This window comes from Ursus americanus, chromosome 20, assembly GCF_024610735.1.
Source record: "Ursus americanus isolate L20-20 chromosome 20, mUrsAme1.1.p, whole genome shotgun sequence".
NCBI classification, from domain to species: Eukaryota; Metazoa; Chordata; class Mammalia; order Carnivora; family Ursidae; genus Ursus; species Ursus americanus.
The window spans coordinates 48396194-48423389 of record NC_142146.1 but is presented as its reverse complement, the minus strand read 5'-3'; the positions used below and the strand labels follow the sequence as shown (position 1 = coordinate 48423389).

The 27196-nt window shown below is 40.4% G+C and overlaps 1 protein-coding gene across 3 annotated transcripts in view; it reads right to left on the bottom strand.

Annotated features, from left to right (window-relative positions):
* The window catches only part of ARHGEF26 (Rho guanine nucleotide exchange factor 26), a 117836-nt gene that overhangs the window by 54199 nt on the left and 36441 nt on the right, over positions 1–27196 (bottom strand). The window lies entirely within an intron of this gene.

The window sequence follows — 27196 nt, the reverse complement described above, 5'->3', positions numbered from 1 at the left end:
GCGTCCAACTCTTGATTTTGGCTCATGTCATGATCTCAGGGTCATGAGACTGAGCCCTGTGCTGGGCTCCATGCTGCTGAGCATGGAGTCTGCTTAAGATTCTCTCTCTCCCATGGGGCGCCTGGGTCGTGCAGTCGTTAAAGCGTCTGCCTTTGGCTCAGGGCGTGATCCCGGCATTCCGGGATCGAGCCCCACATCAGGCTCCTCCACTGGGAGCCTGCTTCTTCCTCTCCCACTCCCCCTGCTTGTGTTCCCTCTCTCGCTGGCTGTCTCTCTGTCACATAAATAAATAAAATCTTAAAAAAAAAAAAAAAAGATTCTCTCTCTCCCTCTCCCACTTCCCCTTCCCTGCTTGAGCTCTCTCTCTCTCTCTCTCAAAAAAAAAAAAAAAAAGAGTCTGAAATAAACCTAATTCTGTGTCCTTTTTCTGAAAATAATCTTAAATCTAATAATATACATGGCATTTAATTGTACTCAGAAATTATTAAGATTGCATTTTAGGGTTGTCAGATTTGGCGTGTGTTTGCATCTATCTATCTAGAATCCAGTGCAGTGAAAATTAAATTTCAGAGAAATGAGTTATTTTGTAGTACAGGTATGTACAAAAATAGTCAATGGGATGTCTTGAGCATCCTGTATTTCATCTGGCAACCCTGGAGGGCAGCCTATTTTACAGCACATCGAAATCAGATATCTGAAATAGGTTTCTACCAAGAGCACTGCTGTTCACAATGTAGTCCATGGACCAGGCATGTAAGAGCTTACTAGAAATGCAGCATCTCACCACCTGCGTCCGTCCCCAAATCCGAGCCTGCATTTTATCAAGATCTTCAGATGATTTATATGCACAGTAAAAATTGAGACGAACCTCCCTAGAGCACACTTACTGTCCATGTTTGGAGGGATAGGAAAATCTGTTAGAAAGTACTGTCATTATGCGGCCAAAGCATCTTCCAAAAAAAGTGTAATAAAGGTGAAATTAACAGTATTTTCTAATGTTGACTACTGGAACAGTCATAGAAGAGAAATTTAGTTTTCCTTTTCTTTTCATTTTTTTTAAGATTTTATTTATTTATCTGAGAGAGAGAGAGAGCGAGCGAGCACGAGGAGGGGGAGGGGCAGAGGAGAAGCAGACTCACTGCTAAGCAGGGAGCCCAGTGCAGGGCTGGAACCCAGGACTCTGGGATCATGACCTGAGCCAAAGGCAGATGCTTAACTGACAAAGCCACCCAGGCGCCCTATGATAAATTTAGTTTTCAATAACCTCTTTAGCATTCATCACATCATCACTCCTAACTAGTTTGCTGGGTGGACTCCAAATACAAAATTCAAGACTGACAGTGAATGAGACAACAGAAATTTACACAGGATGATTAATAGTAAATATGAGCTAACATTTCTCACATTTATATCTCAGTTATTTTCAAAGACTATCCTGGCACTCAGCAGTAAAACGATCCCGATTTTAAGAGGTCTTGATTTTACATATTTACATACACATTAAAGACATTGTAGTATAAACTGTATTAGTTTGTCATCATTACCTATTTTATTTTTTAACTTTTCCATAGGAGCTTAAAAGATGAAGAAATACACCTTAACTCCTAGAAGAGTACATATTTATGCTCGGAGAAAGCACAGAAAAATTTATATTTGCTTTAAGGAGGATTTAGGGAAAATAATCAGTAGGATTCCCCTCCATAGATTGTAATGGGCCAGGTTATCCAAGCCCTTTGTTTAAAACAGCAAAAGGAAAACTTAAAGCACACTTGGCTGGGCTATTTGGCTTTCCTTCCAAAGGTAACAGGGTTAATATGCACAATTCTTAAACAGTAGGTCAGAAATACCAAATTATGTTCCAAAACAGCTTCATATCACTTTTTCAAGACTGAGTTTATTAACATTCAAGTAAAATATTAAACCCTCTCCTAAAAGTTTCAGCAGTTGCAAAAACAACCTACTCCAAACCCCTATGTTTGTTAAGGATATTTAAAGGCCATTTCTTAAAGGATATTTTCTATATAGCCTAGTCCCTGGCTTCAAGAAATCCATGTTATATTGGGAAGGTAAGGCTGATAAACATAGATGATACAGAAAGACAATGTGTTTGCATACAACCACATCTTGGAACATATGTGCCTACGGGTGGTGGTGTCAGTATTTTTTTTTTCGTTAAATGGACTCTATATGTTTTTAATTGGGGTAAAATACATGTAACATAAAATTTGCCATTTTAACCATTTTTAAGTGTACAATTCAACAGCATTAATTACACTCACAATGTTGTACAATTCTCACCACTACCTATTTCCAAAATATTTTCATCACCTCCAACAGAAATGCTACACCCATTACCTAATAATGCTCCATTTCCCTCTCCCCAGTCCCTAATAACTTCTTTAGGGGGCGGGGGGTAGAGGGGAAGGGAGAGAGAGAGAGAATCCCAAGCAGGCTCTACACCCAGTGCAGAGCCCGACCTGGGGCTCAATCTCACAACCCTGAGATCAGGGCCTGAGCCAAAATCAAGAGTCTGACACTTAACCGACTGAGCCACCCAGGGGTCCCTGCTCTGATCACTTCTAATCTACTTTCAACCTCTAGGAATTTGCCTATTCAAAATATCTCCTATATGTGGAATCATAAAATATTTGTGCCTTTTGTCTGGTTTATTGCACTTACTGTAATGTTTTCTAGGTTAATCTATGCTGACTTAATTCCCCTTTATGGCTGAATAATAGTCTATTGTGTATATATATCATATTATGCTTATCCATTCATCTTTTGACGGACACTTAGGCCACTTCTACCCTTTAGCCATTGTGAATAAATGACACTGCTATGAAAACCTGCATACAAGCATCTGCGTGAGTCCTTGTTTTCAAGTCTTTGGGGCTATATACCTAGAGATGGAACTGTGACCTCACTGACTCTGCCAAAAATAGTATATACCAAGAAGTGATAATATAATACCAAGAATCAGTACAGAAGAAGCTGGGTTATATGCCAAGGAGAGATTATTTCATGAATTTCATAAATGAAAGTTGAATAGGAGATGATCCTTTCCTTTCCAACACTCATAGATGAGTAGCCCATGGGAAGCATGGAAACCATTAATCACAATACAAGACCTCTAACAGAGACATACAGTGAAAAGTCCAGAGGGCCGGTGACTGATAGTGAGGGAAGGTGTGGGGAGGATGGCATTAGTGGGAGCAGAAAGGCAGGGGAGGGGCGCCTGGGTGGCACAGCGGTTGGGCATCTGCCTTTGGCTCAGGGCGTGATCCCGGTGTTATGGGATCAAGCCCCACATCGGGCTCCTCCGCTTTGAGCCTGCTTCTTCCTCTCCCGCTCCTCCTGCTTGTGTTCCCTCTCTCGCTGGCTGTCTCTATCTCTGTTAAATAAATAAATAAAATCTTTAAAAAAGAAAAAAGGCAGGGGAATCAACGTAGCTACAGGCACGAATCGGGAAACTGGCATTCAGTGGGGCTGAGGTGTTGACCACAGGTGAACCGACGGCAGAGAATGAGGGTTGAAAAGCAGGTCAGAGCCAGACTGCAAAGGCTTGACTATATGCTGTATGCCGTATGCTGAGGACCTTGCTTCATCTGTGGACAGTGAGAACCACTGGAGGTGATGAAGATGATCATCTGATCAGAGAAAATTGGGGCAGAGACGGATGGAGTACAAGTGGGGAGAGGAGAGATCGCAAGCAGGTCAGAGAAACAGCTAATGTGGGTATCAAGCCTGGCAGTGGGAAATGAAAAAGAGAGGACACAGATTAGGGTAACAATTTGGAGGAAAAGTTCACAGAAAGAAAAAAACTCATCAGATGGGAAGTCAAGGAAGATGCGGGGGTTTCCATTGAAGATTTCCACCTGGGCAGCAAGGTGGGCCATTAAATCATTCACAAGGACAGGGATTTTGGAGGAGTGAGGGGAAGCAAGAAGGAGCAGTTTAATTTTGCCTTAGACACATCAAAAGGACAGCTAAAAATACATGTCTGTGAGAATTCAGGGCCACAGCAGTTCTAGGTAGTACATAGTCAGGACCAGCTCACTTTTAGCTGGTTTTCATATAAATGCAAAATATTTGTTCATTATTTTAACTCCACGTGTCTTTCAGGAAAATGTTCAAAGAAAACCGAAAAAATAAGAAACCATTCATAAGGTCATTATCATGTTAATCTAAGAAATGTATGTCTCAGAGGCAAATATCCCTTACCGTTTCTTGTCTAACTAACTGTTATAGTCTGAAGGAATGCAACTACATAACCAAAAACAACAGTAACTTGGCTTTTCCCAATGAAAAGGAAAATTCATTTATCACAGTAAAACCCTTGCCAAAGTACAAGATTAAAAACAAAGTACTAATGAAATATGTGTTTATGCTACTTACTTTAATATAATATAAACCAAGCCACCCATCTTTTACTTTGACATTAGCTTAATTAAGACATAATTTAAAGCTTCCTATGTTAAATTATCTATTGGTTATTTTGGCAAATTTGCATATTTTACTAACTGAGCTGAGCTACGGAAAGACCAAGAAAGTTATTACTGAAGAATGAGATATTATTTCAATAACCAAAGATGCTGGAGATCCAGATCAAACCTGAAGCCAAAATAAGAGCATTCTGGTTCCCTCAATGAAATTTAAATGAGCTTGCGAAGTAATTTGGCTTATTTGAAGGGCAACATTTTAATGGAAATGTATTTCAGCCCTGTGAATGCTGTTTTTTTCTTCTTTTTTTTTTTTTTCTGGGACAATACCTTCATTATTTCATCCCTGTAACGTTACCAAGATGATCATGTTTTATAAACAATCATGTGACACAACCTTTCTCTCTCTCTCTCTCTTTTTTTCCTCCACCAAAATTCTAATCACATCACTAAAGTCTAGATTTTGAGAAACCTCTGAAGGACCAGAAAAGGCTTCCTGGAAACAGTGCCTCCTAACCAGAAACTCAAATGAGCCCTGTTTGCCTGTTGACTCACGGGTACCAGCACCATCACGCCCACGCTTCAGATGATTGCGACCCACCCAGGTGAGCTCCCCAGCTGTGCAGGGAACTGTCAGACCCCCAAGGACACCACGGTGCCTCTCAGGAGTTGGGACTTCAAGATGACTTAAAGACAAGTTTATGTTAGAAAAGCTTTATCATGGCCTTAATCCCTTTTCCTCTAATACTTCCTAGAATGGCAAGAATTGCATATTCTCTGGGCTTTTTGTGGCTGCTTTAGCAAGTGATGGTCTTACACGCAGGACCGCATTGCGGGGTAAAAACAAAGTCAACAATGAGGTAGCTGTTTTTGATATACTCGGCACATGTCCTATTGTTCGCTTCCCCTTCTCCCTTCTGTGATGGGTAGAAAAGACACAAATGTGAGCTATCAATGTACCCATACCATACTAACAGCCTTCTTAATAGTCAATTGATAATGTGCTGGATGTCAGACAGCAGTGTTCCTGATAGCTCTTTAGGACTATAGGGTAAATCTACCAAACTATAGAGGAGATTAAAATGTATTTAATATAGACAACAACTCTGATTCAATCAGTCAACCAGCAAAATCTCCTCCATGTGTCTAGCTCAAGGTGACAGGCTTTGGTAGATGTCAAGAAGCCAACAATTGATATGTATGACCACCAAGCCCAGTGCTACATGCTTCCCATATACTGTCTCATTTAAGTTAATCTTCAAGCCTATTTCATGAGATGGCTATTAGAACCATTTTAGAGATGACAAAACGAAGGCTAAGAGAGCTTAAGTCAAAACTCGAAACAACCGAGCCTTGGTCTGAACCAGAGTCACACCTTTTCGGAGTCCAGCGCCCGTGCTCAAATCGCCCCTACTGCTTCTGCGTACAGATGCCCGCTGAGCTTGCCTGTGAGCACCAGCCATCCTTCAATCTAGACATCCAGTGAAAAGACTAACAGCTGGAGCTGAGAAAGAACCGTAGTATTTTCCAAGAAGACCAGCTGTCGAATCATCTCAACATGTAAATCACACACATCAACATAGTAGAGACTCTCACTGTGGATTTATGCTGCAGCCAGATCCGCAGGGCAGCAGAAGAGCTGTCAGACACCCCAGGTGCAGCCTCCAGGGGAGACAATCGGAAGGCCGCAGCTAGTGATGTGTTCTGGTCCTGGCTGATGCAGCGTAAGCAAATGCTGGTTTACAGGTCCCTGAGAAACTCAGTCATTCATTTTTGCCCTCCTTGTACCCTGCTGCCCTCCACTTTGCCTACCAAACCCTGGCTCATCTTTCAAGTCTAGGATTAAATTTCATCCCCTTCAAGAAGCTTTCCCTGGCCCTCTGGGCTGGGTCATTTATGTTATACTTCGCCTTTGGTATCTCTATTATGGCCGTAATTAATTATATTATGAATTTGTTTACATTTGTCTCTTAGCAAGGTCTAGAGGACAGGGACCATGTCTCTTTTGTTCAAGTACCTGAAACATATTGATCAAAATATTTGATGTGAATAAATCAAATTGTGTTTGAAATAGAAAATTAAAGATGAAACATGTTCAAATAATTTTGTTTTACTGGTATTTTACCAAACATGCTAACACCCACAAATTGGTCAGTCTTTGCTTTACTCACTGATAAATCAAGTGAACATGTTTTTTTTTTTTTGTTTTGTTTTGTTTTGTTTTTTTTTAAGTGGTTTCCCAGAACTATGCTAGGCACAGTGAGGGTCACCAATTGATGAAGACACAAACGCCTTTTACAATCCCGTCAAGTAGGGTCGCTGCAATAAGACCCAGTCCAGCCCCAGTCTCTTCAGTGCTAGCTGCACTCTCTGAAAAAAGTGCTAGACCCACCGCTCCCCCACCCAATTTAGGGAGGATTCTAGCTGGGCTAAGAAGCACTCAGCGCTCTAGCTGCAGAAGCCCAGAAAGTAGGGCTCTGGTTATAATCAGTGCTGTCCTGTGCCTTTCCTGGAATGGCATCCTTTCAAGGTACATTTCCTTCATTAATATCCATCTGTCGAAAGCAAACTCAAATCATTCTTGGACTTCTTCCTCACTTGAATTAGCTGTCAATCAAAACAGCCCCTGTATCCCACCAGAGAGGGTCATATTCACTTATGCTGGAGACATGTAACATATCAGGCAGGTTTCACATGTCTAAGTTGCTGTTATATAATAAAATATCTTCACTAAACAAAGAAATATTCCAGATAAGTGGCAGCAAACTATTTGCTGCTGGAAATACTTTCCTAACAGAGCACCAACAGAACATTCTGTACTCTACCAAAAATGAATTTATATTCTGCTGTAGATAAGTGAGATCGGGGCTTGCTTGTTCAGGGCTTTGTGTCGGTAGTCATGTTGACACTAACGATCAGCATCCATTTCTTTAAGACCACACTGGACTGGGGATAGCAGTGCAGGACAAGAGCACCACCACTAACCCACGGCAGCGTCACTGACCAGTTGTGGCCCTCGGCCCAGATGCAGTCTGCACTCTAGGCAGACATTCACGATCAATCAAAATTGATGAATAAGATGAAGTTCATCTAGGAATCCTTGACCAGACTGGCAATGATGGAAAATGTGTTAATTTGACAAAAATAGAGGGCTGTTGCTTCTCAATCAGACGACTACCCTACCTCCTTCTCTGGCAAAGGTCGCACGAGGTTCCCTCCTTAGCAGGCTATATATCTTGTCACGTTCTATTTAGGTTTTCCTTCTGAAATTTTATCTCTGAATTGATAAGGGATAAGGGTTGAAATTAAGAGTGGTTGGGAATGTGAGATTAAAAAAAAAAATTCTAAACAAAAATGTTCCGGTAGCCCAAACTCCCATTCTGATACCTTCTGCTTGATCCTTAAAATCTCTAGGATGGTTTTTGTTAACAGATTCTTCTCAACCTATGAAAACCTCTAAGGTCAGCCTAGACACAGGACAGAAGAGACTGGGGTGAAAGAGAGAAACTAAGGATTTTCTTACCCTCGATACCACACAACACAGAACTTGCTTAGGTTTAAATCCTGCTCCCCTGGGTGTCTTCAGTTCAAGGCACCCAGCAAATCCCAAAAAAGGAGGGTGCAGCTGGGGGCCAGGGAAGAGAAAGGTAAAGAGAGGCTAGAGTGCTAAGTGTCCCCCAAGACCCCTCCATGTCACTTAAGGCTCCCCTTTAATAAGTTCTTCCTCTCACTGCTAATATACATGCTCGAACGAATAGAAACTGGACCATACCAAGATAGGAAAACAGTATTTTAAAAGTTCTTGCAATTTTAATGCCATTAGACTATTTTCACTCAAAAATGAGAATTTAACATACCTATCATCTGAATCTGCTTCACAAAAATATATTGGAGGAAAAGGGGCTTGTTCCCATGGTAACTCACTGCATGCTAGATTCTCTTGTTTCAGTGCTACTCATGCGCACTCATCCATATTGTAATTCTCCCAGAATAAGGGTCACATGCTAATGAATGACAGAAAGCATGGGCCAGTGCTCTTATCAAAACATCCTTAGAAGAGATAAACGCTGCTGTATGAATGAGCCTCTGATGTCCTGGGTTAGTATGGACAGCTTTAGTGTTTTTAATTTTTGTCTTATTTGAGCACAACTATTAACTTTCACACAATGGAAAAATCACTGCCCAATTTTATATATGACCATGGAGACTGAGCCCAAGTATGCCTGATTCACCACTGGACTTCCAGGACCTAGCAAAGAATAAGCACTCAATAAATGTGCTGAACGAATCAATACTAGATGCCTGCTCTGCCCTCTTGGCCCTTTGTTAAAGTGCCATCTTCCAAGGGGAGCAACAGTGAGTGATAATCCAAAGCAAGCATCCACCAGGTGTGATTTAATAACTACATTAAATTACCAGGGTCCGCATGGTATGGGTGGGCCGGAGCGAGGTGGCTCTGAATAGCTCTGCTGGTTGGCAAATTCGTACATGCGTGTTTACGCTCTTCACACAGCATCTGAGATACTGGGCTTGTAACCTCAAGAATAATTCTGTTAATCCGCTGCCTGGCAAAAATCCTTTGAAAACTCAAAACCTAGGCAAGATTTATGACTTCCGAGGAACTGTTTCCTTTTATTAGATGACAGTTACAAAACCAGTTCTGTGACCCCTTTACCATGGCTACCTAGAAGAATATCACTGGGTTTAACTCTCACTCCTAGTAACGCCAGCAGGACAGGGAGCTGAGCACATGCGCTCTCCCCGTCACTACCCTGTTTTCTATTTCCCACTGAAATGGCCACATTCATTTCCCACTCAAACATGACACTTACTGTACGTTGCCTTGAGCCTTTTGTGGATGCAGTTGGGAATATAAATGATCAATTATAAACAAACCAGGAAAATGTGGATTCTTGGTGGCTGCTGGGAAACAGCACCAAGAATGAATTTATAAAATACTGGAACAAAGTCAAGTAAAACAAAACAGTCTTCATGCTGAAGCCCCCTTTCCTATTGTGGGCTGGTCATTCTGGAATAAAATCAGCACACGAAGGAACACATTTCTCTTCAGGCACTATTTCCAGATCCTTTTAGGTGGTGCCCGCAGTATTTCAACCAATTCAATCCACAAAGAAGAATAACATTTAAAGTAAGCCCCAAATCTTTGCATCTCTGTTTTTCTTTCTTCATCATGCCTCCAATAGTTGTCTTCCTAAAGAAGTGCTCCCTATGGGTCCCATCAATTTTATCAAAAAGAAAAAGGGACGAGGACACGATTTAGAAAAACTACAAAGGTCAGTTTCTTAAGCCATAAAGCCCTAAGAAAAATGATGCTTGTCTATGTGAGGGAAATAGAATTTCATATCCTCTCTGACATTTTTCCAACCCGCTCCACTTTCTGCAGCAGCTGGCTCCAGGCCCCACCCCACCAGCTTCCGACAGCCCTCTCCGACTTTCATCAAAGACTTTTAAAATGCTTTCCTTTTAGATGGTTATTAGCACTGGTTAGCAAAGTACCCGATGAACAGGATCTATGGGATAAACAAAATCTCATCCTGGCTCTAAGTGGATTTGAGATAATGATAAATTTCTGTGTCTTCATTTAGTAAAACAAAACGGACAACTGAATGGAGAAGAAGACTGGGTCAACCTTCGGTCCTGCCACACACAGACATCAGCCCCAGAAAGACCACCAGCAACACAGCAAAGAGGGGAACACTCCAGAAAGAAGGGAAAAGAGCCCACGGGGTGATGGGAGGGGAGCATGAAGGAACAAAAAGAGGGAACGTGAGATCATTAGCCTCCAAATCACCTCCTCAACACCAAAGACCAAGGTTCCTGCTTTCTCTTTTTCTTGGTATTAGGGAAATGTGATCTCTTATCTCTATTAGATAACAATAGCTGTAAGTGAATACACCTCCAGATAAAGTGAATCTCACACACACTGTAGCAAGGCTAAGTGTGTACCATTACAATACACCTCTGGAAAATGTGTGCAGTCTCAGGAGCCAAATGACCTAGGTTCAAATTCCGGTCCTCTTTTATTAGTGGTGTAACCTTAGGCAACTTGCCCAACATCAGCAAGTCCTATTTCCTCATTTGTAAAATGGGAATAATAATGGTATGACCTCATGTGGTTCTCATGATGACTGAATGAATTAAAACATGTTAAGTGGTTAGAACACGGTCTGGCACATGGTACACGTTCATTAACATTAATTATCATTTAAAGTGCAACAAATGCCTTTCCCTCCTATATGAATTCACAGAATTCACAGACCTTTTAAATAATGCCAGTAAGCTGTCTTGCTTTTCCAGTCCACTCTCTTTAAGGACAGGAAGCCCAGCTCCTACGTTTCCATCAATTAAGTCTGGGTGGGCAGGTATAACATAGTCCTGCCATCCACCAAAAAGGCTCAAAATCACAGGTATGCACATTCTCAACAACTTTTAACAATTTGTAATAGGTACTTATCAATGACAAAATTAGAGAAGGACTTCATCGGTCCTTGTGAGGTCCTATGCTTTGGTACCTCTTCGGTGAGTTACAAACGGGAAAGCAACAAACCAGGGCAAACTAACCATTTTCTACCGAGAGGCGGTAGAACGTTACTTTACTCTGTAAGAAGTCATGTCATGATGAAGAGGCTTGAAGCTAGGGAAGGCGCAGACACACTTTGCAAAAACACAAAAGGCGCTGTGTTTCTGTGTAGGGTGCCCTGTGGCAGGCTGAATGAATCATGGCCCCAAAAATGTCCCTGAGTTGTGAATCTGTTCTCTTACACGGTAAAAGAGACTTTGCGGATGTAACTAAGGATCTCGAGATGGGGAAGTCATCCTGGCTTATCCAGGCCCAGCGCAATGATCAGGGTGCCTCTAAGCAGACAACAGGAAGATCGGGATCACAGAGAGGAGGTAAGGATGGAAGCAGAAATCAGAGAGGAAAGAAAACACAATGCAGTTGGCTTCAGAGATGGAAGACAGGGTCATACCCCAAGGAACGCAGGGGACCTCCAGGAGCTGGGAAAGGCTCGGAAACAGATCATCATCTAGAGCTTCCAGAAGAAACTAGCCCTGGTGATACCTCGGCTTCAGCCCAGTGAAACAGACCTCAGACTTCTGCCCTTCAGAATTGTAAGAGAAAAAAATTAGGTGTTTTCAATCACTAAGTTCACAGTAATTTGTTACAGCAGCAATAGGAAACTCATATATCCCCTTAATCCGTTTTGGAATCTCTGTCTTCTAACCCCTGTTACTTCGCCAATAGCTCATATCCGGTCTTTGCTTGGAGGCCCCTCCATTACTCATGGGCCTGACTTCAGAGCTTCATCAATTCCACAGAGCGGAAGGTCCGAGACCCAGCTCCCTCTCCTACTCATTCATTGACTATTCACTGAACACCTACTATGTGCCGGGCTCTATTTTAGGCACACAGAACACAGAGCCCAGGGCAATTCCAACGACAATCCTGTAGCTCCTAGGGAGGTGAGCTCTCCCTGCTCTACTCCTTCAGGGCCTACTGGAGGACTGTACAAGCAAGTGTTAGCACCACCGATGAAAAACAGAACAAAACACTTTCTCTTTTAGGTCCCCCAAAGACACTTCAAAAGGTAAGAGACTTTCGTATTAGGTAACTGCCAGAAAGGAGAAGGTAGATGGAGAAGTGAGCGAATGAATGGTATGAGCAAAGGTGGGAACTCACAGTTCGTGCCCAGGGAATAGGTGGTGGACCCCAGGTTTGTGAATGGTAGACTTTTAAAGGAGTTCATGACACAAAGAAGTTTAGGAACCACTGGCTTTGTATAATGAAAGCAGCTAACACAGAAAGATCCTCAAAAATTGGGAAATTACTGGAAGATGAAATTATAAATGACTATGAAGAACCTGGAGTCCCACAGTAAGCAGTTTCAATGCCTTCCTTAAGTAATCGAGGATGACAGAGATTTCTTGTATTTTAGGAAAGTAATCTGGAGGTAGCCGGGGAAGGAACAGGGTGTGGGGCGGAAGACTGAACTGTGGTGTAAAGAAGAAAGCAAGGAGGCCAGTCACAGTCTACACCCATAATCCACGTAAGAGAAGAGGAGCCTGACAGTTCTTCAACTGTGAGAGAGCTACCATAAAACCCAGCAATCTCACTCCTAGGTATATACCCAAGGGAAATGAAAGCACGTTCACACAAAAACCTGCACACAGATGTTCACGGCAGCATAATTTATAATGGCAAATAGAAGAAACAGCCCACCGTCCACCAACTAATGAAAGGATCAATAAAATGTGGTCTCTCCATACGATGGAATATTACTCAGCAACAGAAAGTACTGACCCATGCTACAACGGGGATGACCCCAGGATGAACCCATGGATAAACACACTATGTTAGGTGAAAGAAGCCAGTCACAAAAGACCATATATTCTACAATTCCCTTGATATGTAGTGTCCAGAAGAGTCAGATCCATAGAAACAGAAAGTAGATTGACGGTTGTCTAGAAATGGGGACTTTGGGGGGAAATGGGCAGTGGGCACTAAGGGATACAGCCTTTCTTTGTGAGGTGATGAAAATGTTGTAAAATTGATTGTGGTGATCTTTGTTCAGCATGTGAATGTACTAAAAACCATGAAATTATACAATTTAAACAGATTATTTGTATGGTATATGAATTATTCTCTCAATAAAGCTCTTTAATAAAAAGGGCAACAACTGGGAAATGGACAGAAGGGGTAAAAGCTGATATCCATGACATCTATTAATTTCATTCGTGTATAAAGCACTGTCTTTTCCTACTTTCCCAGAGAGTGATTTTGTATGTGTTTCATCTCTTTTCAAGTGACTCTTACGAAAAGTTCCGGGATTTAAACAATATAAGCAAGCTGCCCTGGTTGAGACAGGTCAAGAGGCCCACAGTCCAGTTGTCTGGCTTCCCTGACACCCAAACTGGCCAACCCTAAAGTGCCTTCAAGGAATTCCAGGCCCCATGGAACACAATCTGAAACCACTCCACAGATCCAAAGGGCTGAGAGATGTGGGAATGTTAAGCACGTTTGTAGGGTCATTGAGAGGGAATCTAGCCAAAATCTCCCTAGCCACACCAGGCAACTGGGGACAGTGTATCCACAGTATATCCACACCAAAGCAGCCCTGCCCCACTGCACAGGCCTTTGACCCAAGTAACAACTGTTAGCCTTCTGCTCCCTCACCAGACAAGATTCCCCAGTGAGAGGGGATAATGGTTTCATTTATAGAAAGCTAAGAAAGGTTTGCTTTTACACCCTCCCATAAGACTTTCAGAGAGGTCCAGTGATGGCAATTTAGTCCAGAAGAGTCAAAATGTTCCAAAAATTTTACCTAGCATTTGACCACAACCGAGATGCTTACTCTCTTTAATAATGCTAAATTCTGGATTATCTATTCCTTTAGAGAAATTTCTATAGTATGTGTACTTCTTAAATTTACATTTGTTGCTGCAAGGCAGTGGTTTATAAATCGTGAGCAGTCAAATTTCACCAATGTTTGTGTTCTCTTTTATGCATGCACCCCCTCCTTCTCTTATTTCCCTACCATAACATTGGCCCCAAAACACACTTCTTCTGCAATGGTATTTTCCTTTTCATGATACCTCCCTACCCACAATTTTTTTTCCCCCTGCTTCAATCCACTTTTCAGAACCTACCAAAACTCCTTCTAAAAACTCTGGTCCCATCATCCCCTTCTTTAAGCCATTGATGGGACCCAGCTGTGCAAACCAAATTTCTAACTATTGGCTTCTAACCACACGACTCCCTCTAAGAAAGGCCCATGGATGCATACCTCTTCTTGGTTCCCTCCCAACCAGCTCTCTGAGCCACTCTACAAAGCCATCCTACGTGCCTGCACCCTGTGGAAGGACAAGGTCACTGCAAAATCTTCTTGCACCACTTGCTAAGAATGTTCACACAAGATCACCACAACTATAACATTTGCCAGCATATGCAGTGGCTGGACTATAGAGAGCTAACCCCTTAGTTTTCAAAGTTTGTCATCCACTAGCCTTCTTTCACTTTTATCGACATCTTAACACCTGTCGTGGAAACCCCTGCATAAAGCTAATCTGGACTTTGGCCAATATACACATACACTTGCATTTGGTCACTTGTCCATCAAAGAGGAGCACCCAACGATACTCTCCATCCTCTCCTCCTGCCACAGAAGCAGAGCCGGCTCTCAACTAGTTGTAGGAATTTGAGAAAGACTAAAGAAACTGCCTCTCTGTAGTTTACTCAAGGGAAAGCTGCACAGTGATCCCTTTGTAGGGTGATGGTCTCCACTTCAAAGGAATGCAAGTGGCTACCCCCATGGGAGGGAAGGGACAGGCTACTGGACAGCGGGACAGCAGCACCCAGGCCTGCTGCGGCACTCGACCCACCGCTCGAGTTGTCAGCAGCTTCTCTAGTTTCTGTAATGCTTCAGAAACTGAAGATGCCTTGGCACCTGTGCTAACAAGGCCAATGTGAATTTCAACTACAGAATTACAATGTGCTATCATACCTGAGAGCTTAACTAGACCTTGTAGAGTGCTTCACAGTTTCCGAGTGGTCTTAATCTTTCCATTAAACAGTTGTACTTTTTCTAGGGGCTTTCCTTAGAACTCATTATAGCTATGCAAAATAAATACCCACTGGCTTCTTTCTAAAACAAAACTAAACAAAACATACAGTAGAAAAAAAAAATTTTTTTTTTTGGCAAACCAAAAAACCGTAAGTCAGCATTGTTCCCTGAGAAGTGGTCTCTGAAACAAAAAATCATTTGGAGTCTTTATTATTATTATCACTCAGCAATATATTAAATAAACCATGCCAAATTTACTACGTTATCGCTAGGAATTTTAACAGCACTCAAGACTTTTAAATTATAAAAATATAATTTTATGAAGGCTTGCTTTTCTTTTACAAATGTTTAGGTTTCTGTATATTAATTCCTTACATGTTTTTGTTCTTGTTGTTAAGGTCAGCTCGAAGATAAACAACAGAAAAAGAAGAGGGAAGTAGTTTATTGCCTGAGAAGGTTAACAGACACAGGAATGAATGCCTGTCCTTCCTCTCCAACAGGCAACATGGCCTTACAATCCACAACTTTCCTACTCCAAGCTCTACGTGCTGGGCCAAGTCAAACTAGAATAGTTTAAGTGTGGCTGCAGGTGCATGGACAGAGGTAAAAAATCTAACCATCACCTTTTCTAGAGACTTTTAAAACAAGGTGAAAGGGATGCCATCACTGTTTCTTAGACTTTCAAAACCTGAACTTTACCCTCTGCTCTGTGATACGGGTAGTAAAATTCAATTCTTGAAAAAGTAGAGGCTGAAAGCATTCTAGGTAGGAGACCCTTCACCGGTAGGTCGTGACTTGCATGCCGTGGGTATCTGCACTACATCTAGGACCTCTAGGGATTCAACATAACAACAGTCCCCATTACCCTTCTTCTCTGGGTTTATACAAGGTCTATGTCTCTTATCTATGTATTTTCTAATTTTAAGCATTTCTTAGTTTTCTGTAGGAGCCTTACCTTCTTATGAGACTAACACTTGGGAATCAATTCAAGTTTAATTTTTCAAATCAGACAAACAAACAAGATTCAGTTGTGTGTGTGTGTGTGTGTGCACATAAACATTTCCTATTCTTTTAAAAAGAAGGGCGATGGACACTGTTTACTTTTATGTTGATACCATAAAAAAGGCAAGTCTACCTGATCCTTTAGTCATTCTATTATCAAAAAGTTCACAAAGTTGTATTATTTAACCAAGTGCCCCTCTAATTTTAACAGATTGAAAAATAAAGATAAGTATGTGTTACTGAAAATTATACAAGTGTATTTTCTTAATGCCTCAAATTACATACTATTAGAAACGTACTTGAAATTCTTTATGCTTAATCTCCCTAAGTCCTGGTGACAGCATTTACCCTAATACATTAAAACATATTTCCCTTTCTTCTGTCCTCCAACACTGCTAAATTTATAGAGGAGGTCTCTGGGGAACTCCAAGAGTGTGACTTTGTGCACAGGCACAAGGCCAGTTGATTTTATCAGGCTAATTTAGACCAAAAAATATGCATCAGAGCCCTCAGATGGGTGGCCGATGGCTGGAAACTGCCCTATCTATGCATGTGTGTTTAAAAAATCAGAATAAGCTCCCAACATTTAAAAATCAAGGGACTGCACCCACACATCCAGATTTCACACTCTTCTTGAAATAACAGATCACAACACTGAGCTCAAATTCCCACAGCAGCCACAGGGACTGTCAGCAGTGACTCCACCACCACCGAGGACCATCTCATAGCCATCCTGCTGCACTCAGCTATGCGATCCGGCTGCCAAGGCAGGGATTTGATTTTCCCCGTCTAGAAAGGGCTCTGGAATCAGATTTTGGTCTGAATTTTGGCTTATCACTTAGGGTCTGAGTACTTACCACTCTAGCAATTTACTTAACCTCTCTGTCCTCTGCTAAAAAGGATATAATAATACTATCTGCCACAGGGACTGTGGTAAGGATCATATAACACAAAATACAGAAAGGACTTAGCACAGCACCTGGCATACGGGGCTGAATAATGGTGGTTAGCGTTATCATCATCAAATGACAAAGCATCCAAAGGATACTTGAGAAGATGTTAATTCCATCCAGGTCAAAAAGGCTTCTGAAATCGCTATTTCTATCTCCTCAAATTATGTATGATTAGCAGTTGAGTTGTTAGGGACTTATTAAACTTCTGTTTCCATTTTTCAGAAACCTGCAAGGTCCACATATGTAGAAAAAAAAAAACCCAAAAACAAAAAACACCTCTGCTTCTCATTCAATTCCTAAGAAAAGCAACATATTGTTCATCGGAAATAGTTTTATAGGGGACACCTGAGTGGCTCAGTCGGTGAAGCGTCTGCCTTCAGCTCAGGTCATGATCCCGGCATCCTGGGATCCAGAGGCATCCTGGGATCTAGCCCACATGGGGCTCCCTATTGGGCACCCTGCTTCTCCCTCTGCCCGTCCACCACTCATTCTCTCCCTCCCTCTCTTTCTCTCAATAAATAAATAAAATCTTTAAAAAAAAGTTTTATACATGTATGGATTGGTCTTTATACCTGAAAAGTTTCTCCTATTAACACAAAAAGAAAGAAAAGAAACTTTTATTAACCCATAAAATGTTATTTAAACTGTGAGGAAGAATTAATTGTTGCAATTAGCATCAAATTTTAACAAATATGTGGTTGTAAAATATTTGTCCCTCATTATCAAGGCTTTGGAATTTGCAAATTGCAGTAACTGATATCTCTGTAAGAACTATAATTAATTGGGAATTTTTACACTTCAATTACAGAAGGAATAAAGGAAGAAAAATTATACTCAGCCATCTCTTCAAAAACTTAATGCAATCTTGGTGAGCAAAAATCAGTAGAAAAGTCTTGTCAGCTTATATTCATAATATGAACCAGAAGAAAGTAAATGAGAAGCTAAATCCAATCATTTATAGCTTGCTGGAAAAAGTCCAAGGCAGGACCAGAGGGGCTGGGGAAGGAGGGAAAAGGAATCCAAGGAAACTTTACTAATAAATTCTCTTGCGATGGCGTATTTAGGTATTAATACCACCTGGTTGAACACATGACATTCTGAGGATAAGTAGGCTGTGTTGTAAAGCCTTCACAATTTCTCAAATGTTGATTTTGGCTACTGTGTCTGTGAAAATTGGTATAAACAAGGGCTAAATCATGATCCTTACGAGCACTTTACTTCAAAGTCAATAGCAGTAAAGCAGAGCCTATCCCTTACACAACAACACCTGAGGTTATAAAAACAGGTACCTTATTTCTGCAATAGATATTTTTATAAAGATAATATTTTTTTTAAAGTAAATCAAATCACTAACAAATGACCAAACAAACAAAAAACCCTGGATGGTTTATTTTGTAAAAAAGGCAATTTTGGGGTAGAAATGCTCCCACTTAGGAGATCTCTGTCTCTATGTCAGGATCCTAGGCCAACTTGTCTTTAAACACCTCTGTCTTTGCATTCAGAAAACAAATGAAACCAGGAAGAAACACCCACGTCCAACTGTCCCAGTGGAACTTGGAAGGCATCTTGCCATTTTGAATGAAGTGCACCATCGCTCCTTTCTCCATTTGGAAGGAATGCCAATTACTCGATAATCCTCTGAAGGCACAAAAGCCATGGCAAGGTTCGTGGGTTCTGAAGGTGCATGCTCTGTTCACCGCTCACACAGTTAAGTGACCGTACAGCAAGTGCTTCTGCTGCAGAACTTGGCAACCCACATAGTACAAAATATGGATCCTCAAAAGGATTCCACAAGATTGAAGACATTCATAAGGTATGTTGATTTGTTTCCTTTATAAATGCAGACAGAGAAGAAAACAACTAGGTGCCACTTGGCTTCTAGAGCACACCATTCCCCTGGGTCTCCTTCTACCCCCCACAGGCTGCTCCCTTCTCAGTCCCCTTTGCTGGCCCCTCTCCCACCCTCCCAGTCTCTTAGTGTTGGAAGGTCCCAGGGCTTGGTGCTCAGCATTCACGTCTCTATCTCCATCCTTTCTCCAGTAACCTCACCCAGCCACCCTTGCCTGAAATTCCGTCGAAATGCCAACCACTTCCAAATAATGTTTCCAAGCCTCAAACTGCCAAATCCAGACTTACATTCCTAACTGCCTATTCAGCAGTGCCTCTCCAGGTCTTGCAGCCATTTCAAAAGGTACGGGGCAGGTGGGACAAATAACCACTTGAAAACTCGACACTGCGGTGAAAGGCAAAACTATGGAGACAATAAAAAGATCAGTGGTTGCCAGGCGCTTGGGGAGACGGAGAGATGGATAGAACACAGGGGATTTCTGGGGCAGTGAAACTAACCTGTATGATACTATAATGGTGGATGCGTGTCATTACACATTTGTCAAAACCCATTGATTGTGCAACACCCAGAATGAACCCTAATGTAAACTACGATTTTGGGTGAAATGATGGGTACAAGGGTTGGACGGTCACAAGTGTCCTATTCTAGAAGGTGTTGACAGCGAGGGAGGCTGGGCTTGTGGGAGGTCAGGGAGTATCTGAGAAATCTCTGTACTTTCCACTCAATTTTGCTGTAAACTGAAGTTGTTCTAAAAAATTAAGTATATTAAAACAACAGCAGTGAATGAGTCAAGTGAAGAGGGATATCTAAAAGCTTATCACTCAATCTCTGTTCCTGTGTACCAGGATTATTTACAGCATCCTAGCTAGAAAGGGAAATAAATGCTTTTTCTAAAGATCACCAGAGGAAGGAGGGTCCTTGCCATCCTTCAGGAGCAGTGACATTAGCCACTGGTTTATACTTACTTCCATCAGTGGGGTCCATAGGCACCCTGCCTATTCTCATGTGCTTAAAAGTTAAGACAAGTTTTAGGGAGCTTCTTAACCAACCCTGATCTCTTAGATCCCTTGACTGGTAGTGGTTCCCACAAGTCCTTCCTGGCTACTGGAGAAAGAGCTGACCGGTGGGAAAGACATCACTTTCTAACCAGAACTAGACTCCAGGCTATATTCTTTTTCATAGAACAGGAAGCAAAATGAGTAAAAGTCACACACCTTCCTGCCACACCTGAATACTCAACCTGTTCATCTTCAATTCCTCTTCCCCTAGCAGCCCTCCAAAACTAGAGGAAGGGAGTTTTCACTCTAGTTTTTGAAGAGGAAAAACAAAAATAATCATCCCAGCTTGCATTTATAGAAGTAGCCACTGATCAGGCATTATCTGATAACGAAGAATCAGCCTCACAGCTGGCTGGCATCAATGCATAATTAATCCTCAAAATTGAGATACCTTGTGAGAGTCAAATGGGGCAATTAATAATTACACCTGAACGACTGAAATTATCTTGAGCAGGTGAGAATGTGCAATTACCCTAATAATTTAAAGAGCACTTGCTGAATACCAGAGACTATTCAAACTGCTTTTCATGTACTGACTAATTTAATTTCCACAACAACCCAAGGAAGCAGGTACCGTTATCATCTCCGTTTTAAGTATTTGGATCCTGAGGCACAACAGTGTTAAAAAGCTTGCCCGAAATCACACAGGGCAAGAGGTAGAACAGGGATTGGGGAACTCGGGCCGACTGATGACACTCTTGGATAGTCACCATGCCATATTGTATGACAACCTAGCAACATTCTAGAAGTCTCAATCTTTACAGTGTTTTAGAACAAGCAATTAAATCTTAACCACAGTTTTTCATAGTCCTGGATTATTTCGTTACTGTGTAATTTCCTTTCTTTTATATCCAATTGAAATTACTCCTGATATACCTTAGGGTAGAATGAGAAAAGATAAACCCAATTTAGGCTAGCAAAGTGCTGGCCACTTAAGTTTTGCATGTCTTGTCGAGTCTCTTTATTCATGGCAGTTATGTTCTATAAAGTTACTGTGAACACTGAATTAGTGAATACTGAACCATTGCTCCTAGTGAAAATACAGGGTTAGTTTCCTCTAAGCCTTTGGTCACCTCATTTTCATCAAATGACCAATACATAACCTTGTTTTACATATCTCTCTGTTTAAAGACATTTCATTTAATATTATTAATTCCCTAGCATTGAACTTGTGGCCAACAGCACCACAACTCATGCCTGACGAAACTTATCTACCACATGCATTTTCTCCATAAGGCACAGGACAGCCTTCTTGAACCTAGAAACTCCAGAGAGCACTTCCGCACTATATCTCTGGGGGGGCCACTTTAAACAGCCAAGATCACCAACCAAAAAGCCCACAAAAAAATGTCAAATATGCAGCATTAAATAGACTGCATGTCTGAATGATTGCAAAAGCACAGCAAGTATTAATTCTGGGTTACAAATACATTTTAGTGAGTAGTAGGCCAATTTGCCGATATGGAATCAACTGTATATGTCACTCATAAAGGTATCAAGCTCCCGCAGCAGCAGGAGTACAGAGATTTCAATACTGACGGGCAAATCTGAGTTCATGTCCCCACTCAGACACCCCTGGTTGGGTGACTGGGGTAACTTACCTCCCTCTGAGCCTTCTTTTCTTATCTACAAAGTACTCATGCCCAAACCTTCTCTTCTTTGGGCCAAATAATAGTAATTTTAGTAACTTTTCATCTTGAGTTTTATTTTCCATTTCTAATAATTTTTCACTACATGGTCTTTACAGAGCTAAGCCCCCATGCTTCTCATATGCTATGGAGTCAGGCTAAATATAGGAGCCTGGTTCTGATCTAACTGTAGCAAATGAAGTGGGATTGGTAGGTATACTGACTCGTCTCAGGGAGTCTAAATTTAAACTCGAATGAGAGAAAAAAGGATGCAGGATAGTGTATATGAAGAAAGAGGGATAGCAAGAAGCCATTCATATTTGCTTATACTTGCATGAAGAAATGCTAGCAGGAGAAACAAAACATCTCTTGCGGCAAGAGAGGGGGAGGGGTCACAGGACCAATGGGGATAGGAAGGTGTGGAGGGCATCTCAGTACAGAAGTCTATACCATTGACATTGTTTGCACTTTCAAGCCATGTACATATATAATTTATTAAAAACACAATGAGATATCCTCTCCTGTAAAACAACGAGTCAAAAAAGTCTGGGTTCTAGACTTAGCTCCGATTCTTATGGGCTGTGAGACCTGAGAAACTCTAAGTTACAGACTGGGATAGATGGCCTCTAAGCTCACCCTCAATCCCGAAAGTCCATGGAAATCATTTATTAATCACAAAATAAAGTAAAAGTATTAATCGAGATCAGTGGTACCACAGCATTTACTGTGAGACACAGATTAATAGCAAGTGGGCTAGATCTTAGTCAAGCTAATTATCTAACATGATTGGTAGGTTTTACAATTTCCATTTCCTATTCCAAATAAATCATCTGGAAGTTTAAAAAATGAAACTGTAATCAAGAATTACAGAAATTTTAGCAAAACTAAACATTATCTAAGAACATGATATAAAAGGAGTTTCTAGTAAATCATAAATCAGATGATTTTCTTTAAGCTAGATAAACTGACAGTATCCAAATCCCCCAGATTTATAAATCACTCAGAAGTAAGGCAATTGAAGAATTATGTATTCAGACTAGAAACATATTTAGTATTTTGAACTGTGACAGATATAACCCAGGCTCTGTTTTCTTTAAATAAAAATCTTCATACTGTACTTAAATGATCAATGTATAACATTACAGAAATGTTGGTTTACTAAGCCCCATTCCGTATATACCAGTTGCCCACTTAATGAAGTTACATGCAAATATAAAATATTTAACAACATATGACTAGTATGGTATTTCTACATATAGTGAAAGACAAAATTGAATTATATGTGAACTAAAACATCTATTAAAGACTATTAATCTTATGAGATTAATCTAATAAGGGAGCATGAGGAAGGAAGAGTAACTAAGGGTTAGAAAAGTCACTTCCCTGGTTCCTGGGCCATGCTTTGTCCTGCTTTGAGGGCGATCCTGTTTCTCAGGTATCTGTTTCATGTGTGTTTACCCCATCAGATCACCAGGACAGGAATTATGCCTGTCCTACCCACTGTTACATTTCCAATGTCTAGCACATTGCCTGGTACACAGTAGGTGCTCTATAAATTATGCTGGGGGGAAAAAAAACCTCATCCTATCAATATTTTGATAAAATATTTTATTAAAGAGGAAGATGTAATGCCTAAAAATCTCATATTCACAGAAATGACTATTTCTCCAAGAAAATAAATTCCATAACTCATGTGGAACCATTCATTCAAAGTAGAAAAAAAAAAACAAAAACAAAAAAACAGAGGAAGCCCTGACTTATTTGGAGGAGTACAGGAAGAAAAAAAAAAAAAAACAAAACATACCTAGTGTTATTCTTCATTTAAGACTCTGGCTTTTTGACAAACTAAAAGAAAAGTAAATAGGTACTTGGTGCATAATAGTGTGTAAAGTAAGCTAACATCCTATTAAAAATAATCATACTTGTACATGCAAAGAACATTTCTGGAAGCTATACAACAAACCTGCTGGCAGAATTCAAATTTTTCACCATATATACATATTATTTTGGGGGGTGGTGGGCGGGACGTCTCACCCACTCTTTCTTGGATTATAACAGAGTAGCCTCCTCCAGATGGATCCATATCTAGCCAGCTCTTCTCAAGGGCATACATGGCTCACAGGGAAAAAGCAGGCATTTCAAATGGATCTAAGCAGTTCTAGACAAATTAAACTTTTACCTCGTCACACTTTGTCTACAATTGAATTCCAGGCTTGTTAAAAGAAATACATCCACTAAGATAATGAAAATGTTATGCCACATTTTCCTCAAATGTGTTCAACAGTTTGCAGAGGAAAGGAAAGTCAGTTATGCTTAGAGGGCCCTCTGCCCCATCTGTTTTTCATAGCTTGGATGTTGACTCTCAGAAAACCGTTTTCACATATTATCTTATTAGCAGGTTATTCACATCTTTACTTCTTCTAGCCAATCTTTCCCACATTAAAAAACAAAATACTGGCAATGTGTACAGCTACATTTTTTCATACCATCCCCAAAAGGCTTTTACCACATCCAGGCCTTAATGTAAGTCAGACTTCTGAGCCTAAGGGAATGTTTGCAAAGCCCACCCTCGTGAGACCAACTTTCCTGAATTCATACCATGAGGAGAATATACTGTCTAGCAAAAGCACTGGTAGGAATAAGTAATTCTCCAAGTGTGAGTTGGTGGTAACAGACTCCCAAGTGGACGAGGACCTCAGGGCCCCAGTTTTAGATTCCTTAGTTAGTCTGATAAACATGAGCTCCATGCTGATGGAAAACTCACATAGCAGCTGACATGTGGAAGGATGAAGTGATCTGCCTACAGATGAGATTAGCATTCCTTGCTCCAGTCTCAGGAGAGAGAAGTGTGATCAATCAGAACTGGTCTTCAAAATCAGGAATCAGTTCATGCCAAGAAAGTCTGCAATAGAACAGACAAAGGCAAGCCAAAATTTCCCCAGTTTGAACATCTGAGCTTCCAAACACAGGGGTCTTCAAAGAGTCCCGAGGAATATGTTTTACTCAAAAATATGCAGGGGAAGAGTGTTTTGAGTTTAAGTAATTATACTTTCTCTCTCAGTTGGAAAAGATACTTAATAAGCAAAAAAACAGAACCACCCTTGTGTATATCACTCAGAAATGTTAATAAAAAGACATCCTGATCTCTGAATTTATTAATATTGGTTAACTGATATTCTGATATTCTAAATTAATCAAACTATATTCTGATCACAAAAATAGTTTTGTGTTAGTAAACTGGACATTAGCCAGGAAGATTGAAAAAGAAAAATAAAGGGATAGGCAAGGGTCCAACTAAAGGCATTTTAATACGATGATCCCCGCGGATGGCACAAGCACAAACAAAACAAATCAAATTTTAATATGGTTTAAAAGCTACAAAACATGAATTCTCAAATGACCCTACCAGGTGCTCCAAGAATTAGAGATAAGGCAGCTAAATCCGTGATATAGATTTTTTTAAAAACAGTCCTCCCAAGGATCTTTCACTTCATATTACTTACTGAAATCCTAGAGAATAATTTCACGGCTTAATCATTTCTGCTCTCTTTTCAATAGAATAGACCTCAAGGAAAATTTCAACTTAGGAGAGTGGCTATCAAAGATGTCCTTGAAAACATCTTATTCTTAGCAGATTTTTCAAAGATCTCTCCATACACACACAAACATATACACAAATATGTAGAACTAAGTGCTGTGCATCAAACGTACACAGGATGCAAGAGAATCAGAAGTAGGAGCTCCGTACCAGGACGACTTCAGCAGATAAACACAAACACTGCCATTGTACCCTGTTCTGGTCCTTCATATCACTCTTCTCTGCTACAAAAGAAATTCCTATGAACTCTCGATACAGAGACAGTTTTCTTGCTACAAAGGGACCTTTGTTTGAAACCCCCACAAGTGACAAGGTCAATCTTAGCCAATCTTGACATTTCTATGGAACCTTTCCACCAAATTTTTTTCTAAACTCAAATCATTTCCTGAAACCTTTTTGAAATCCAAAGAAAACACTGTATAGATAAAGTATCAGTTGGGTTCTTTAACAAATACCATTCATGATACACATTTTCCTCAAGATATTTTTCTATAAATATACTTGTAAAATCTAAAATCGCAAGGGTTGTATGATTTAATCCACATCCTTTAAAAAATAGGCTAAGAATATGGTAATAGTATACTGAATTAATATTTAAAACGGTATTCACCTGTCTTCTTAGTATATAGAAAGTGATTTCAGATTTTTTAATAAAATCATATTTTCACAGCTTTTACACAAAGTTGACATTTTAAAAATTAAAATATTTTCCTGCAAGGTTGCTCAGTATTTACATTACCACCTAAGGGACAAAGAATTCTTTCATTTAAGTCCTAAGAAGGACTTGCAAACTCATTTCTATGAAAGTTTACTTTGAAAACATTAGACTTTTCACAAAGCAGCAGCAAATAAGCTGAATTTATTTAGTGCTTTTTTTTTTAATCTGAATTTAGACAGCACTTTCTAAACATGCATTTCGTTTTCTTCCCCCAAATCACTGTGAAAGTAATTTAAGGACTTTAACGTAAACAATTTGGATGTCCTTTTAATTTTATTGTATAGTTGCATGTTAGGGCTTCTGATAAGATATAAATTATAGGACACTTTCATAATCAATTAGCTTACACTGTCAACCCTTCAACCACGGAGACACATTCAGAGACTATGGTAAAGATACAGGACAATATCTTCACTGGAATGATGACCACAGGGAAATGACAAGATGATGTCTATGATGTGCCATCTACCAAGTGGTGTCAGAAAACCAGATGCTCTTTGTTTTTAAGGTCTCCACATTCTAAGAGGTCAAAGACATTCAAATACGAGATAAGAGTCTAATCACATTCTATGACTAGCTCCAAGGGTGATGTACACCAAAAAAGAGCAAATCCTATATTCCAGATGGTCAATCCCTAGCAGAGGCCTAAACTGAAAATTAGCTCTTTAGATTGAAACCTCAACTGCACTTAAAATATCTCTGTAGTTTTGAAAAAGTGGTCTTGGGGAAATGCATTCTGAAGAATCAAAAAAAAAAAATCACTAATTTCAATTCCATTTAAAAATGTGAATGACCTTAAACCAATTCACATAATTTGTGTCTCAATTTCCTTACCTGCAGCAGAGAAATGACGGTGCTCCCCAGGACGCTATAAAGGATTAAGTCAGCTGAAATAAGAAAAGCCCTGGAAAAACATAAAATTGATGCCCAGGTGCTAATAATTAATGCACAGCATTTAGGGCCAACTTCCCACAATAAACGAGCCATCAGTAAGCTTAAAGGAGCTTGCTTTTGAAATTAATTCATCAACCATCTTCCTCATGCTTAAATCAAGTGCTAGATTTAACTTGGCTAGATCACAAAGTTTACATTAAAATCTTTTCCATCGGCCAGAAAAACTGTGTGGTCCTGCTTGTTTAACTCACAACTGGCAGAGTCAAAAATCCATGTAATGGTTCAAAATCTCCAGCTGTAAATGCAATGCAGATGAAATACTGCAACTAAACCCCAGCCATTGTTTCTTTTTCCAAAGTTCTACCCTCATTTAAGATTGATAACAGCTAAGGACTAAGCTTGGTAACACTTTCATCTGTCCCAACCAGGAGCATTGTCCAAGTTTAAATCTCCATGTGACAACTCAGAATCCAC